This window comes from Bos grunniens, chromosome 19 (assembly GCF_055505025.1).
Source record: "Bos grunniens cultivar Pamir isolate PY7600 chromosome 19, Bosgru_T2T1.0, whole genome shotgun sequence".
NCBI classification, from domain to species: Eukaryota; Metazoa; Chordata; class Mammalia; order Artiodactyla; family Bovidae; genus Bos; species Bos grunniens.
This window is the reverse complement of record NC_141183.1, coordinates 28,097,311-28,114,824: the sequence shown is the minus strand read 5'-3', so window position 1 is coordinate 28,114,824 and position 17,514 is coordinate 28,097,311. Positions and strand designations below refer to the sequence as shown.

The following is a 17,514-nucleotide window of genomic DNA, read 5'->3' as shown; positions in this document are numbered from 1 at the left end:
GGGAGCCTGAGGGCGGCAGCCTGCAGGCGAGGTACCAGTGAGGCACTGCCGGGTTTTCACATCCCAGTCACTGGTTAATTGACGCTGGTATTGTCATATTAAGATGCCAGTGTTACAGGAGCTGGTAGCTCTGAGCCTGCTGGCCAATCAGCCCAGTAAACCCCAGCCTGTGGGGTCCCCTCCTCACCCACCCCTGCTCCTCATGGCTCTGTGGCTTCAGGAGCAGCCCCTTGTCTCTGGGCCTCACACTTCTCAAATAAAGGAGCGGCTCAATTGGGCCAAGGGGCTTTTTGCCCTTCTGGCCTGTCTGTGGCTCTGAGAGTGCCCGGCTCAGCAAATGTTTCTTGAACAGCTACTATGTGCCCCACTCAAGGCTGGGAGGGCCTAGGCCCCACCCTGGAGTAGAAGAGAATATTTCAGAGTAAGGTGTGCTGGGAAGGGCTGGCTGTAGCCAAAGCTCCTGCTCATCTCACTGGCTTCTCACACAGCTGTGGGAGGGGGTTTGTTTTACAGAGAAGGAAGTGGGACCTGCCTCACAGGGCGAGTCAAAGTTCCCCTACCTGGCCCTGCTTGGCCCCCTCCACATCAGAAGGAGGTGTGATGCCCCCACTGCTGTGGGCAGTGCCCTGGAAGGGCCATGAGCTCTCTGCCCACAGGTAGACAGTGCCTGCATCTGGACATGGGAGTGCCTCCCCAGGGAAGCTGGTGACCTTTGTTGCCCAGCCAAGGGCCCATAGGCTGCTGGTGGGTGTGATTAGTGTTAGGAATTGAGTTCCCACCTGGCAGGCAGGTCAGGAAGGAGTTGCAGAGCCTGAGGAGTCAGGCTTATACCTCTGCTGGATGACCTTGGGAAGATGGCAGCTTCTCTGGGAAATGGGTCTGATAAAGGTTCTGGGGGAGGCTGGGGCCCCGGGGTCCGGCTGACTAGCTCTGAGACTGGCCCTCTGGTTGGGGGCTCTGTACTTGGGGCTGAGGGTACCCTCGTCCCAAGACCTGCTTGAGTTCGACACAGAGTTGATCCAAGGTATTCCTGTCTATTCCCCAGCTGAGACCATTTGCTGGAACTGTCTCCCAGCTGAGAGGTGTCTTGGCTCCTCTGGGGACCCTGGGTGTCTTGGGGCCCCTTCCTCCTAGGGTGGTACTCTGTCCTGTCTTCTGGGAACCTGGGCACAGGAGGGTGGGGAACTGAGCCTCTTCCCTCCTCGGTCACCGTGAGGGAGAGGGAGGAAAAGTTTCCTGAGAGCCTTTGGTCCCCAGGGAGCTGGTCTCAGCGCAGGAGAAAACCAGGACACCAAGTACCAGTGGGCGGGGGGGAGGGGCTGTGGCTGGGATCTCCTGGGATGCCCCTTCTCTCTGCTGCAAGCTGTCAAGGCAAGGGCGCTCAATCTGGGGGCAGATATACTTTTGAACTCGTGAAACAGGGCCAGTGTCGTGGTAACAGTGGAGTGTGGTTGTGAGCCAGCACTCGGTCAGCGTTTCGCCGTGAGCCTGCCGAGGGTGTTGGGTGAGCTTGGTCCTCAGTCCTCACTGTAGCTGCACGACCTGGGCGAGGAGAGTGAGGCACAGGGAGGTGAGGGGATCTGTCGCCACCGCTGGGCAGAAGACCTGGTGTGGCTCCAACTCTGGACAGCCTGGGGTGAGTTTTCTGGGTGGCCTTGGCCAGGCCAAACCACCAGCTGCCTGGGGCTGGGAGCCTGGGGCTGGTGGGGCCTATAGACCGCTCTGTCTGAGCAGCCAGCAATCTGGGCGGTGGCCAGAAAGCCATCCTCCTTGGTTAGAATCCTGCAGCCAGTCTCCCTGCTGTGCAGACACATAATTATATTTCACATTAAAGGGGAAGCTGAAGGCTGAGGGGGCCAGAGAGCTCTTTGAGGCTGATGCTCTGGGCACAGACCTACCTCCTTGGCCCAAATCTGTGGCCCCTGAGCTGAGCAAGGGTTCAGACTGGTGATAAAATGGGGTCTCCCTTTTAGGCCAAGGTCCAGCAGGGCAGGTCTATGTGCGGGGATGAAAGGCCTGGGCCCTGCCAATGGCTGAGAGATCTGAGGCCCAGACAATAGGCCCCAGGAGGCTTGAAGGGCAGGCCTGTGGGAACAGGCTGGGAAGAGGCAGAGGCAGGGGTGGCAAGAGAAGAGGGTCACATGGGGGTCAGGTCCTCGGAGAAAGAGGGCAGGGGGAGGAGCACAGAAAGAAAGCAGGAGACGGAAGAGTCAAGCAGAGCACACGATGAGGAGACAAATTCTATTAAAGAGGGAGAAATATGTGTGTCCGAGTGTGCACGCCTGTGTGCAACGGGAAAGGAGTCCATGGGAATGTGCAAGTTGAGATCTGTGCACAGGTGCCCTCCCGCAGCCACCAGCCTGCACGTGGAAGTATGAGTGTTTATCGTACCTGTACACCTGCAACCGTCATGTATGTCACAGCATGCATTCTGCATGTGTGGATCCAGACGCCTGAGCTCGTGTACTTGGCTGTGTGTGCCTTCGCCATGCACCTGTGTGGGTCCCTGGGAGGACATGCCTCCGCCTGTGTGTGTGTGTGTGTGTGTGTGTGTGCGCGCGCGTGTGCACGCTCGCGCGCGCGCTCCAGTGCGCAAGTGGCTGGTGGTGTGTCTGTGTGTGGAGGGGGGTCGGGGCCAGGGACGCCCGGTCAGGCCTGGGTCTGGTGGGCGGGGGCGGCGGCGGAGCGGCGCAGAGCGGGAGTGCTCTCGGCTGAGAGTTAGAGTTGTTGCCGAGCTGGGTTCTGGTGACAGCCGGGCGCGGAGCTGGGAGCGCGCCGAGCCTCAGTCTCCTGCCGCCTCCTCGCCCTCCATTCCACTCTCCCCGCCTTCTCCGGGCCTTGCCTCTGCCACCGCCTCCCGGGGAACCGTAGCTGAGGGCGAGCGGCCGGAGCGGGCGTGGAGGCGCGGGGCGCCTGGGCGTAGGGGAGCGCGCCGGGCCCAGCCTGGGATCAGATAGCAGCAGGCGGGGGAGGGGTTGGATCGGCCGCACGAGCCGCCGGACTGAGGGACGGAAGCCAACCGCGCCGACCCGAGCGTGCGCCCCGCGACCGGGGGCGCCGTCCAGGCGCGCGCCCCCGACCCGCGGCTGGACCGGGGCGATCGGCGGCCCAGACCGACGCGCCCCTCAGCATGGAGCGCCCCCGGGGGCTGCCCTGAGGCGGCGGCAGCGATGCAGGCAGCGCGGCGGCTGCCGGGGCCAGGAACAGCCGCCCGGAGCTCGGAGGACGCGGAGCGCGCAGTGTCCAGGGCACTGACCGAGGTAAGCGCCCGGGGGCTCGGCTCCAGCTCCCCGCCGGTCCCCTCCCGGGCCGACCGAGCAAGAGAGGGTGCCGCAGCAGGGCAGGTGGGACGGCGGGCTTGGTTCGTCCTCTCGTTTTCTGTTTTTTTCTCTTTTTCTCCCCTTTCTCCCCCTCCCTGGTGAGCTATCGGAGGAAATGCTGACTGCAAGCTTTTCTCCCCTGCCATGTCTCCAGCCACCGCCACCAAGGAACTTCGCTTCTTGCTAACCTTCGTCCTGGGGGCGCTCCGGGAAACTTTGAGGCGCCCACGGTCCCCTTCTGGACGACTTGCACGAAAAGATTCGGGAGGGAGCGTGGGAAGGCACTTTCGTGGGCAGCGTCAGTCTTACCCATGACCTTCTCCGGAGACCCCCCGACTGGGGTCGGGATGCGCAGGGGAGCGCGGACTACTGGCGGCCGGGAAAATGCCCCCAGGCCCAAGGGCTGCGGGTCCTTGGAGTCGGCTCTCTTTCTCATCTTCTGTGCTCTAATGGAGCAAAAACATTCTGGAAACGGTGTTCTCCGCTGGCGAGTGAGCTAGCCAGCGAGTCCAGGCGCACCTTTTTTTTTTTTTCCTTTGCTTTTAGAAATCTGCTTTGATCGCGGAGCGGGGGGGGGGCCTTGGCTGAGAAGCCCGGCGGATTCAGGGCCGGGGTCCTCTCACCGTGCTGCGGTCTGCTCTGGACGTCCTGGGGCGCGGGGAGGGGCCCCGGAGAGAGCAGCTGGGTGCAGAGCTCCTGTGGGGCTTCAGATGGGATTCGAGGCCTGTTCTGACGAGTGTGCACATGTCTTGTGTATATTTAAACACCTGTGTTCAGAACGAGAGAGCACAGGAAAGTGTCTCTTTGGAGGTGGTCTTTAGTTCTGCCTCCCCATGGCCTGGATCTGCTAGGACCTGGCCACCCTGCTTCCCGTTTCCTGGGCTGCTCATCCTCCCAGAGCACTGCACTGCCGGGACCACTGCCCGCTTCTCTGCTCCCCCATGCCCAGGACGGGCCCTGGAATAAAGTGCTGGGGACCTCCTGTCCCCCATATCCATGTCCCGTCCCACAGCCCGGGGTTTTCAGGCTTCGTTTCCTGGGAGCACAGAGGCGCCCACACGCCGCTGAAATCAGCAGCCGCCTCCTGGAAGGTGTGAACCCAGAAGGTGATAGCCTCTGGCCTACCCCTCACCTGCTCCCTAGGTGCAAAGGACAGCCAGGCCCTGGCTGCTGCCTGACTTGGACCCCAACCTCCCCTTGTGCTAGTTTGCTCCTATGCAGTGCCTCATCACAGGTCTCCGTCCCGACCGCCACCATGTGGCCAGGGAGGGCCAGGGAGGGGACAGCCCATGGAGCGGTGGGGCTTTCTGGCCTTCCTGTGGCATGCTTCCTCCTCCGTTGTGAGAAGAGCACCCCCACCTCGTGCTGGATTCCCATCTCAAAGAAACTCCCCAGCAAAATCTGCCCCTCGGCTTTCGGACAGCCCCTCCCTTCCAGGTAGGGGGCCGGGTTTTGGCAGCTCCAGAAAGGGGGTTTCCATCATGTGGGGCCAAGACCCCAAGGGAGAGCAGGGTGCAAAGGGGAGGGGCTTGTTTGAGCATCCCTGGGGACAAGAAGGGGGCACCAGTATGCTGGACAGCAGCGGAGGTCCCTCTTCCCTACTGATGTACCGCTAAGCACATGCACTGGGCATTCTACAAATGCTGGGTGTTTACAAACACCTGTGTGTGTATATGTTTGTGTGCTCAGTCATGTCCAACTCTTTGCGACCCCATGGGCTGTAGCCTGCCAGGCTCCTCTGTCCATGGGATTCTCCAGGCAAGAATACTGGCATGGGTTGCCATTTCCTTCTCCAAGGATCTTCCCAACCCAGGGATCAAACCTGGGTCTTCTGTCCTGGCAGGCAGATTCTTTACCACTGTGATCGGGACATACCTGGCACATCTGAATTCCCAGTCCCGGACCTTACCTTGTGCCCCCTGTCCAGGTGAGGGTAGAGCAGAGCCCCCTCCCTAGTCCTGAATGGGATGGACCATCCCTTGGTGAAAGGGGCAGAGCCTGACTTTGCTGGTCTCTCCCTGGACCTCCTCCCATGCCCGACTGCCATGTCAGACCCTCATCGGGCTTCAGGTTGCTAAGGAGGGGACCCCCTGAGATATGTACCTGGTGGAAGGATGTTCAGTGAACTGTGCTGTACTGGGAGGAAAAAGTGCCCAGGGAGGGGTAAGATCTTGCCCAGAGCCACACAGCTTGTCAGGAGTTTGAGCATAAAACTCCACCTTGCTCTCCCTAGGCCAGAGGGCTGCCCTGTTGGGTTTCCTGTCTCAGGGCCATGCTTTCCCTCCTCTCAAGTCTGCCCAAACAGGACAAGGAAACACTGGTGGCCCTGAGGCAGTGAAGTAGTAGGACAGCAGTGATAACAGTAACAGCAGTCACAGCGACCGCAGCGCCCTGTACTTGTGAAGCACTGGGACCGGCTTGGCTGTGAGCAGATTCCTCTGGCCTGGTGAGGCCTCAGGTGCCCTGGGCCATGGCTGGCAACACCAAGCATGGCACCCAGAGCCTTGGCACAGTGTCTGGGGTGGAAGCAAATGCACTGTCACTCCCAGAAACCTCTGTGGCCATTGTCTGGCTCCAGGCTGGAGGCTGCTGAGCCCACTCAGGGCCCACCTGAATCCCACTCAGCCTGCTGCTCCCAGCTCAGTCTGGCTGTCCTTTGACTGGGTTCACCTGGTGCCTGTTGCTGAGCCCCTGCTGGGGCTTTTGCTGTGAGTGACACTGGGCACACCTGCCCCTCCCCTGGGGCTGCAGCTGGAGCCTTGCCACTGCTGACCTGGAGGAGGGGCTGGGGGAGGCAACTCATGGACAGCAAGGGGTTGGAGGCTGGGCTGGCCACTCGGAAGGTGTGGTGGGTGTGGGCTTGGACAACAGGATGGCTGCTCCAGAGGAATTTGGCCGTGTTGTAGGGAGACAGCCAGGGGAAGGCCAGAGATGAAAGAGAGCCAGCCTGAAACTGGGCTGCGGGCAGGGCAGGAGGCTCAGAGGCTTCAGAGAAGCCGTGGGGGTGGGGATGGGGTTGGGGGTGGGGGTGAGGCCAAGCTCAGGCAGGCGGGTTTTCCAGAGGATCTGGGGCCGAGAGCAGAATTGGAGCCCTCACTGGGCACTGGCTGAGGGCCCAGCACTCTGCCAACCGATTTAATTTCCTAATGGTCAGCCAGTGCAGAGGGTGGCAGTAGCTTTTGAGTCCCAGGGAGGCTCCCAGAGAGACTGGAACATGGCTCCGACCCAGAGCCCACCTTCCTGCATCCCCCAGATACCCTGCCCAGATGTGTCTCTGCGCCAGGCTGACTGTGGCGGCTCCTACACCCAGGGCTGGACCCCTACAGGGCCTGGTGCCTGCCCGCCATCCCAGCTCCCAGGTTGCTGTGTCCTCAGGGCCTGGTTAAGGCCTCGCATGCAGTAGGAGCTCTGTAAATGTTCAGCGGGTCTGTGTCTGGGCTGCTTTCTCTGCCGCAGAGCCTCAGCAGAAGTGTGCTCCTGGGGTGGAGACTCTGGTGCTCTCTGCTGAGCTGTGGCCCCAGTGCAGTGTCTGGCATACAGAAGGTGCTTAATAAATGGGTGTTGAGTAAATGCAGACCCGGCCCTTGCCCCCAAGGATCTCCTTGTTTCGGGAGAGACTTTGGGGCAGGCCACCGGGGCAAGTGCAGCCGGTGGTCTGACTGCGGCGTCACTTCTCCTCTTGGGCCCCAGTCTGTCATCTGTGAAGTGGGATCAAAGCATCAGGCAGGGAGGCTTCTGAGATGCCCGGGACGGGACAGTGAAATGTGAGCCTCTGTGAGTGCCTCTGGGGGTTCCTAAAACAAATGGGGTGTGGAGTGGAGGGGCTCCGTGGCAGAGGGTGTGGGCTGGTGCTGGGGCTTTTGCTGTGAGTGACACCGGGCACAACTGCCCCTCCCCTGATACCCTCCTCCCCTTGGACAGGTGGGGAAACTGAGGCCCAGCGAGGGCAGCCGAGTCACCTCCCGACTCCCCTGCCTCCACTCACCCCACCTGTGTCCCGCTGCTCCGTCTTCCTGCCCAGCTGCTGAAGTGGCAGCTGCAAAGGCTGCATGAGGCTGTGGGGGCCCTGGGCCCCCAGTTAGCCTTCAGTCGGGTAGCACCACATGTGGCTCTCTTTGCGTGGCCCCTAGGGTCTGGGCTCTGGACCCTCCTCATCCTGGTCCACCGGGCCCTGCAGACTGGTCCTCCTTGTGCCTTCGCTTCCTCTTCCCCTCAGGTCATCCTGCTCCCTCCCCTCTGCACCTCCAGCACGCAGGCCAGCTCCTGCCCCAACACTCCCCTGCAGATGTCCACTTGACTCCGCCCTCATCACCTTCAGGTCTTGCCTCTCGGGCTCCCCTGGGCAAAGTGGTCCCTCGTGTTTGTCTTGTTTCCTGTCGGTCTCCCTTGGAGTGTTAGTACCCTGAGTGCTCATCTCCTGAACTCACCTCTGGAACACAGCCTGGTCCCACCCGCTCACTGTGGCCATGGTCCCCAACTGTGGGGGCAGCCTGGGGGAGAGGACGGTGGGACATGCTCACTGTGGGAGTGGGCAGCCTGTGGCCTGAGAGGGACAGCCCCAGCTGGAGGTGGCAGGTCTCTCTAGGAGCAGAGTTGGGGGCAGCAGTTGAGACCCTCTGCCTCTAAAGCCTCCTCACAGCATCTTGGAGGCATCCCTTGGAGAGCTGGGCTGGGTGGGTGAGTGGGGTGAATGTGGAGATACCGAGGTACTGAGCTCTGTGTGTGTGTTTGAACAGCTGATGGCCAAGGTCAAGGAGGGGCTGTGCCCCCACTCCCCGCCCACCTCCTCTCCTTCCAGCTGCAACCCAAGCCCCCTGAGTTGGCTGCTCCAGCCTGCAATTCCCCAGCACTTAAAGTAAAAATAAATCTCTGCCAGCAGCTGGCATTCTGGGTGGTAGCAGTCACGCCACCCCCTGCCCCGACCCTGTGCCTCTGGGCTCTTGGTTCCAGGCCAAGCTGGGCCAGGGGTGCCAAGGGGAGCTGGCTTCATCTGGCCTCTTTCCAGGAGCAGAGGTGCCTCTCTGGGTCACTGTCACTGGGAGGGCAGAGTAGGATGGATGCTGGTGACTCCTGTGGGAGCTGGGATCTGGGGTCAGGTGGGGCTCAGAGGTGGGGCTTCCCAGGGGCCTGGGCCATGACCTTGTGGAGGCAGGGTGTGGGCGGGGCCCTGGAGCCCCTCTCACATGACACCCTCGGGATGGGCCTTTGGATCTCGCTATCCTTGCTGGGCTCTCTTTCTGTTCTCAAAGAGCTCTGGAGGTCTCCGATGGGTGAGTTTTAGTGACACAGGCCTCGAGGAGCTCAGAATTCAGCATTATTCATTCTTCTGACAATTAAGTCTCCAGCAAGCATCATTGCTATGCCCTGTGCCTGGGGCTGGGGCCTGGGAACTGATGTCTCGGTTGGGGAGATAATGAAACAAGTGAACAGACACTTAAGGAAGCATAGACTTTGTCATATTCTTCTGCTAATTATCACAGCTTTTTATGACAAGAGTGTTACATGCTCATGGTAAAGCATCAGAAAATTTTAAGGATAGAAATGAATTTCTTTTTCTCAAACTTTGTCTTCCCCTCACCCCTACCATGAAGCTACATGCACTCGAGGTGACTGTCATTAGAGAACTTTCTGGGTTGTCCGAGTGCTTCACCAGTACATGTCGGCAGCGCCCTGTTTCTCTCTCCCCATCCCCCTTTCCATGTTTCTCATCTTCCACCCTGCTGTCCATGCTGGTGCCCTGGGCCCCATCCCCTGGGGCTTCATCCTTTCTCCTTCGATGGTGTTGGCTTGAGGGCTAAGTCAGAGCCTTGGGACCCTGGAATCTTAGCTGTGGAATCTAGGAATGCACAGTCACCCGAGTTCCCAGGCAGTGGGCTCTGAGTTGTGGTTGTGGCCTCTTTGGGACAGAGAACCTGAAGTTGCAGAGTTGGTGTATCTTGGCCCTGGGAGGTGTGTTGCATCTTTGCTGGGGTACCTCCTTCCTCAGCTCCCTCGGGCAGCAGTTGGAGAATCCAGATCTGGCTCCACCCTCAGAAATCCTGGTTCCAGGGACCCGGGGTGGAGCCCTGGCTTAGCACCCGCGGGGAGGTCACCCTGCTGCAGGCAGACCTGGGCTGTCCATGCCTTCTGGGTCTTAGGGACTGTGTGGCCCAGCATGGACAAATGCGAGGCTGAGGCCGGTGTGGTGCCTGACCCTGAAGGGGAAGCGCTGGCCAGGTTGCTCTTCTGAGGCCCTGGGGGCGGTGGGGGTGGGGAAACAGGCCTCTGCTGGGGACGGTCACCCTCACTAGGCCACCGAGCTTCCTGCTGGGTGCCACCAGCAGTCCTGTCACCTGGTTTGGAGGAATCAGAAGGACGGTCCCCGCCTGGCCCCACTGAGAGCCCCCGTGGAAAGTCTGAGAGGCTGAGTTGAGAGGACCGCCCGGGTGCTCATGCCAAGCCTCAGCAGTCCTGCTTGTGAAGTGGATGTGAGCATCACGCCTCCGTCTGGGAATCTGTTTTCTTATCCCCCTTCCGCTCCAGCTCTGCGGTCAGGGCAGCCAGGGCAGCCAGGGCAGCCTCCTTGCTCCCTGCCCCCAGCCCCTCTGCCATGCAGGCCGGAGGCTAACTGTGCCCATCACCTTGGCCCGCTGTGCCTCAAGCTGTCAGCAGCACCTGCCTGGCCAGGGTGGCCAAGTCTCCCCCAACCCCCACCCTGGCTCCAGGAGCCTTCAGGACCATTGGAGGGGATGCCTTCAAAAGTCCTTGGGGGCAGCCACAGAATGGCCTGTCCCCTCCCTGGGGGTTTCATAGCAGAGGAGACCCCAGCCACCCTCTTCCTTTCCTCTGCTGGCCCTGCCAGCTATAGCCTCGGAGCACTTGTGGGCTTTGTCCCAATCCTGCGGCAGATGCCCTGACCCTGAGGCTACAGAGCGAGGTGGCCAAGCTCTGGGTCCTGTCCTGACCCAGCTGCCCTCCTGGTGGGCCTCAGATCAGACACCGGTGAAGGGGGCGGCGGGGGAGCAGCACCCCTGGGAGCTGTGACCTGAGCCTATGGTCTCAGTCTGCTCATCTGGGAACAGGGAACATGAGGGCAAGTGGTTGAACAAATCTGCACAGCTGACATGTCTGCACTGCCCTGCGTGGGGCTGCCGTCCTGAGGACGTCAGTCAGCTAGGTCCCAAGGGGAAAATGGAAGTGGGATGGTGGGCAGCAGGTGGAGTCTGTACTACTTTCTTCTGTAACAAGTGAAAACAGACTGGGGGCTTAAAACAGAGCAGGCTATTGTCTCTCAGTTCCAGGGCCAGAGTCTGAATTCAAGACGTTGGCAGAGTCGCTTCCTCCTTGAGCCCTCCTGGGGTTCCTTGGCTGGTAGACGTGTCCCTGCCATGTGTCTTCATATGGCCTTCTGCTCCCTGAGTCTTCTCTCCTCTCTAGAGGACACTTGTCATTGGATTTAGGGCCATTTTCCCCTGATGACTCAGTGGTAAAGAATGCGTCTATCAATGCAGGAGACTTAAGAGACATGGGTTTGATCCCTGGGTTGGGAAGATCCCCTGGAGGAGGGCATGGCTACCCACTCCAGTATTCTTGCCTGGAGAATCCTGTGGACAGAGGAGCTTGGCATGCTACAGTCCATGGGGTCACACAAAGTCAGACATCACTGAAGTGACTTAGCATGTATGATCCAGGATGATCTCATCTCCAGATCCCTTGCTTAATTATATCTGAAAAGACTCTTTACCTAAATGAACTCACATTCACAGGTACTGGGTGAACACGTAGTTTGGAAGAGCCATCACTCAACCTGGGTATGCTGTCCTGCATCCTGCTTTTTTTCTCCTTTAAGAAAAATATGTAGTTTTTTAGCAATATATCTTGGAGAGAGAAGCATATTCAGTATGCTTGGTTTGTGCTACTTACCAGCTGTGTGTCCTTGGGCAGATTTCTTGACTGTTCTGTGCCCCTATTTGCTCATCTGCAAGGGGAGGTATTGATGGTCCTCCCCCTCATCAGACTGCGGGAACTCTAAGTGGAAATGCACGGGAGAGGTGTAGTAGATGGCACCTTTGATCAGTACGTCCATGAGCAGAATGGTTTTACAGTCACCTGCATTGCGTGCATTGGGCTGGATTTCTGGTTTGTGAGCAGCCTCACCACCCCACATAACACTGCTGTGATCACCTGGGTCGTGAGGTCCCTGTGCCAGGACCATGCAAGCAAGAAGTCTGCATGTAGCCCTGCTGGGTCAGAGGGCCTGTGCCTTAGCAACTTTTATAGCCACTAGCGATGTGCCCTCCAGGGTGGTCGCTGCCCTGCCCCTTGGAGAAAGGACGAGACTCTGTCCTTGTCAGCGCCTCCATGGGCACCTTTCTTGTTTTAGAGCCAGTGGAGCTTTTCTTCCTGTTGAAATACCTTTCTATGGTTCCCTTCCTGGCTGCTGCTAGCTCCTGCTGAGTGGTTATTTCCTTAAACTTTGTCCTTCCCCAGGTTGAGGTCTTTCCCGGTGCCCCTGCCACATGTGGCACCCTTTCTCATCCTGGTGGGTCCTCATGGTTAGACCCAAGGATGACGAGCAGCTGCCCTATTTCCAGATGCCAACACTGAGGCTCAGCTCACATAGCAGCCCAGCCTCTCTCGTTTCTAATAGTCCATCTGTCCCTGGAGCCTGCAGGGCCTCCTCAGGCGTCTTGGTTTCCCTGCAAGCCTGCTGTCCCTGGAGGGAGAAAGTTGGGTTTCAATCTTCCTGTGTCCCCGTCCTGGCTGCATCCCTAGGCTGCCAGGCAGAGTCCCTTTGGAGATGGTTGATGTGCTGTTGAGCCGCTGGGATCTGCTGGCCTGAGGTTGCTGCCCCGGGAGCTTGGGTGTCCTCAGCCCCCTCCCTTGGCTCCTGGTGACCATCAGGATATTTTGGATGCTTCAGCAAAATGCCTGCCTTGGCGGTGACTTCAGCAACCCATGGTGTCACTGGGTGCCTTTATTTCTCAGGAAGTGCTCTGATGTTTCAGTGAGACTCTGCGCCCAAAGATAATAATGAAGATGACTGTTTATTCTGTGTTCTGGTTCCAGGCACTGTGCACAGTGCTCTCCCGAACTTTGTCTCATTTAATTCTCAAATGTACTGGCTGGGAGAGGGGCAGGGATTGAGAGATGAGGCACCAAGGGAGGCAGGCGGCCAGCTGGAGAAGCGCCGAGGCTGGAGGCCCCAGGACCTTCCAAAGACATGAGGTCCTGTGAGAAGGCCACGGGTCCTGCTGGGCTCTCCCTTGAGGGAAGGCTGAGACCTGGGCTGAGGATCCAGGTGCAGTGTTGGGCATGAGCCAGGTTGGCCTGGATTTAAGTAGGGCTGCCCCTTGCCCTGTTTGTGGCTCCAGGCAAGCAGCTTCACCCTTCTGAGCCTCACTATTCTGAGAAACAGGGCCAAGTCTGCCCTTTCAAATGTGGTTCTGCATGCCAGGTTTTAGGAATATTTCAGAAGCCTAGATGGTGAAGGATTCTCAGTGGCCTGTCCATTTTACCAGTGGGAAAATCGAAGCTCAAGAGGGGGAGGGGCTGAGTGACCTTCCCTCCTCCATCCCCTGAGACCTCAGCCACAGGACTTGGGCTGGTCCAATCTCCCTCATCTTTACTCCCACAAAACTAGGATAGGAAGACAGGTCATTGTTTGAGCAATTGCTCTGTGCTGAGAGGCTCATGCAAGGGAAAGATTTAGGCCAGGGCCCTGCTAAAGCTCTCAGGATAGGGATCAGGCCTCCTTTATCCTTTCCTTAGGCAAAGATGAGGCTCCCATCTCTCCATCAGCCCCTTGTCCCGGGAGCCCCGGCCCCTCCCAGGGCTGAATTCTGTGCTTCAGCATAGGTGGGCGTGTTGGACTTTCTGCAGACCTTCCCGTGAGTGCTGCTGAGAGGCTGGGATGCGAGGGCACGGCAGAGCTGCTTGGGGCGGAGCAGTGCTGTGCTGCCCATCGACCCATCCCCCATCCACTTCACTTTGGATCAAAGTTAAATGAATTCACGTGGCCTGAGTAGAAGTCCTCGGCAGGGACTGGGGCTGGTGGAGCAAAGAAGGTACCTCAGGGGAGGGGTGTCTGGCCCTGGCCCCACATAAGGCTGTGGTGGCGCCCGTGCCTCCCAGGGTGAGTGTGCAGCCAGTGGAACTTAGAGAGCCCTTCAGAACCATCCCTGGTGCCCTGGTCCCCTGCCGCCTGCTTCCTGAGCCCACCCTGTCCCTCCTGGACATGCAGGAGATGAGATTTAAAAGGCATGACCCTCTGCTGCTCTGGTGCTGCCTGGACCCCTCTCTTGCTCTGGTCCCAGACCCACCTCCTCCCTCTCCGTCCAGAAGCTGCTATCTTGGTTCTGGGGCCCTGCCTCCCCTCTAGGCTCCTAGACTCTCAGCCGACAGTGTGGCCGCCTCCTTACTGAGAAAATCGAAGCGGAGCCTTCCACTTGCTCCCACTGCAGCTCCCACCTCCCGCCACCTGCACCCCTTCACCCTGCCTGCATCCCTTCCCTGTGACTGGATTGTTGTGCTCCATGTCCACTCGGCCCCTCCATTCTCACCCACCCAAGGCCAGCGCTGTGGTGTCTCCCTCTCCCTGCTAGAGCCTTTTCTACATGCTGCACCCATTCCGTTCAGAGGTGACCACTGAGGGCCTGCCATGGGCCGACGCTTCCTCCAAGCACCAGGACATACCAAGGGAGAAAACAAAGCCCGGCCAACATCCATTTGTAATACAAATTCTCAGTGAACTAGGAATCAAGGGAAACTTTCTCAACTTGTTAAAGGCACCTACAGAAATCTAGAGCTGGCATCCTACTGAACGATGAGAAACTTCCCACTAGAATCAGGAACAAGGCAAAGAAGTTGTCTCTCATGATTGCTTTTCAACATCTTACTGGAAATCCTGGCTAAGGAGGAAAGAAAAGGAAATAAAAGATATACAGATTGGGGAGGAAGACATAAAACTATCTCTACACACAAATGACATGATCATCTATGTAGAAAATCTGAAGAAATTGACACAAAAGCTCCAGGAAGTATTTCCGTGCTCCGTGCTAAGTTGCTTCAGTCGTGTCTGACTTTTTGCCCCCGATCCCATGGACTGTAGCCCACCAGGCTTCTCTGTCCATGGGATTCTCCAGGCAAGATTACTGAAGTGGGTTGTCATTTCCTTCTCCAGGGGATCTTCCCAACCCAGTGATCGAACCCTGTCTCCTCCATCTCCTGCACTGACAGGCAGGTTCTTTACCACCAAGCCACCAGGGAAGCCCATGGAACTATTTGGTGCAAATGTAATTGCAGTTTCAGATGTGAATTTTAAATCATTATAACTAGGTTCAAACACATCTTGATTACTCAAAATAGGAACCATTACAATCAATACATTTTTGCCAATGAGAAATAAGGAAATCAGTATGTTTATTCCTGTAGCGTAAAAACCCATGTTTTGGGATTAGATGAACTCTTGGAAAGCATTTTCTGCCTCCTGCTGGTTGTAGAAGTGTTTTCCCTGCAGAAAGCTGTCGAGAAGCTTTAAGAAGTGGTAGTTGGTTGGCGAGAGGTCAAGTGAATATGGCAGATGAGGCAAAACTTCGTAACCCAAGTTGTTTAACTTTTGAAGCGCTGGTTGTGTGACATTCAGTCTCGTGTTGTCATGGAGAAGAATTGGGCCCATTCAGTTGACCAGTACAGCTGCAGGCATTGCAGTTTTGGGTGCATCTCATCGATTTGCTGAGCATACTTCTCAGATTTAATGGTTTCACCAGGATTCAGAACGCTGTAGTGGATCAGATGGGCAGCAGACCACCAAACACTGACCGTGACCTTCTTTTAGTGCAAATTTGGCTTTGGGAAGTGCTTTGGAGCTTCTTATTGGTCCACCCACTGAGCTGGTCATCACCAGTTGTCATATAAAATCCGCTTTTTGTCACATGTCACAATAATCTGATATAGAAATGGTTTGTTGTTGTTGCATGGAATAAGAGAAGATGGCACTTCAAAACAATTTTTTTGGTTTTGATCAGCTCATGAGACACCCACTTATTGAGCTTTTCATCTTTCCAATTTGCTTCAGATGCTGAACGACTGTTAATGGTCGACGTTGAGTTTTCCGGCAACTTCTCATGCAGTTGTGAGAGAATCAGCTTTGATGATTGCTCTCAGTTGGTTGTTGTCAACTTGCGATGGCAGGCCACTATGCTCATCTTCAAGGCTCTCACCTCCTTTGCAAAACTTCTTGAACCATCCCCGCATTGTACCTTTGCTAGCAGCTCCTGGGCCAAATGCACTGTTGATGTTGCAAGTTGTCTCCACTGCTTTACCACCCATTTTGAACTCGAATAAGAAAATTGCTTGAATTTGCTTTTTGTCTAACATCATTTCCATAGTCTAAACTACATATAAAATAAACAGCAAGTAATAAGTCATTAGCAAAAAAATAAAGCAAAATATGCGCATTAAAATGATGTATAACATCACCACATTTATTTAAGAATGTATTCCAATATCAGATGGCGAAGGTTAACAATGCAAAACTGCAATTACTTTTGCACCAACCTAATAATAAGCAGTTAAATCAATGGCACCCCACTCCAGTACTCTTGCCTGGAGAATCCCATGGATGGAGGAGCCTGGTGGGCTGCAGTCCATGGGGTCACGAAGAGTTGGACATGACTGAGTGACCTCCCTTTCACTTTTCACTTTCATGCATTGGAGAAGGAAATGGCAACCCACTCCAGTGTTCTTGCCTGGAGAATCCCAGGGACGGGGGAGCCTGGTGGGCTGCCGTCTCTGGGGTCGCACAGAGTCGGACACGACTGAAGTGACTTAGCAGCAAAGCAAGGTTGCAGGATACAAGATTAATGTACAAAAGTCAATCACTTTCATCAATGGCAACCCACTCCAGTACTCTTGCCTGGAAAATCCCATGGATGGAGGAGCCTGGTAGGCTGCAGTCCATGGGGTCACTAAGAGTCAGACATGACTGAGCGACTTCCCTTTCATTTTTCACTTTCATGCATTGGAGAAGGAAATGGCAACCCACTCCAGTGTTCTTGCCTGGAGAATCCCAGGGACGGGGGAGCCTGGTGGGCTGCCGTCTATGGGGTCCCACAGAGTCTAACACAACTGAAGCGACTTAGCAGAGGCAGCAGTAAACAAGTGAAATCTGAAATTAAAATCACAATACCATTTGTATTAGTACCCTCACAACAAAACTGCTGTGCTCAGTCGCTCAGTCGTGTCTGCCAGGCTCCTCTATTGATGGGGATTCTCCAGGCAAGAATACTGGAGTGGGTTGCCATGCCTTCCTCTAGGGAATCTTCCTGACCCAGGATCGAACCTGGGTCTCCAGCATTGCAGGAAGATTTTTCACCTTTTGAACCACCAGGGAAGCCCATGAATACTGGAGTGGGTAGCCTATCCCTTCTCCGGGGGATCTTCCTGACCCAGGAATAAAACCCAAGTCTCCTGCATTGCAGGTGGATTCTTTACCACCTGAGCTACCGGGGAAGCCCTCAAGGAAACTACCTAGGTATAAATCCAACAAAACTCTGATGAATGAAATCAAAGAAAAGCTAAATAAGTGGAGAGATATTCCATGTACATGGATAGGAAGACTCAATATTGTTAGATGTCAGTTATTCCCAGCTTGATCTATAGGTTCAATGTATCCCAATCAAAATCCCAGAAAGTTATTTAGTAGATATCGGCAAACTAATTCTAAAGTTTATATGGAGAAGTGAAGGACCCAGAACAGCCAACTATTGAAGGAGAAGAGCAAAGTTGTAGGCCTGATGCTAACTGCCTTAAAGACTTACTATAAAGCTACAGTAATCAAGACAGTGTGGGATTGGCAATGGAACAGACAGATAGATCAATGGAGCAAAAGAGAGAGCCCAGAAATAGACACGCACAAACACAGCCAACAGATCATTGACAGTGGGGTGAAGGCAGTACAGTGGAGCAAGGGTAGTCTTTCAACAAACAGTGCTGGAACCACTGGATGTCCACACGCAAAGGATACAATCTGGACACAGACCACATGACCCTTCACCAGACTGGGTCATAAATGTAAATGTAAGGCACAAAGCTACGGAACTCCTAGAAGACAGTGTAGGAGAAAACTAAGATGACCTTGGGTATAGTTAACGGCTTTTCAGATGCAATATCAAAGGCATGATCCATGAAAGGAATAATTGACAAGCTGGATGGA

General features: G+C 56.2%; 1 protein-coding gene across 4 annotated transcripts in view; it reads left to right on the top strand.

Moving 5' to 3' along the window:
- Positions 1-2,555: 2,555 nt before the first annotated feature.
- The window catches only part of KCNJ12 (potassium inwardly rectifying channel subfamily J member 12), a 35,432-nt gene continuing 20,473 nt past the window's right edge, over positions 2,556-17,514 (top strand). Inside the window, exon 1 of one of the 4 annotated variants that reach the window (XM_086358291.1) lies at positions 2,556-3,260. The gene's annotated coding sequence lies outside the window, so the exon portion shown is untranslated. The remainder of the gene's footprint in view (positions 3,261-17,514) is intronic. The other 3 variants (XM_086358293.1, XM_086358294.1, XM_086358292.1) reach the window with 3 other exon arrangements.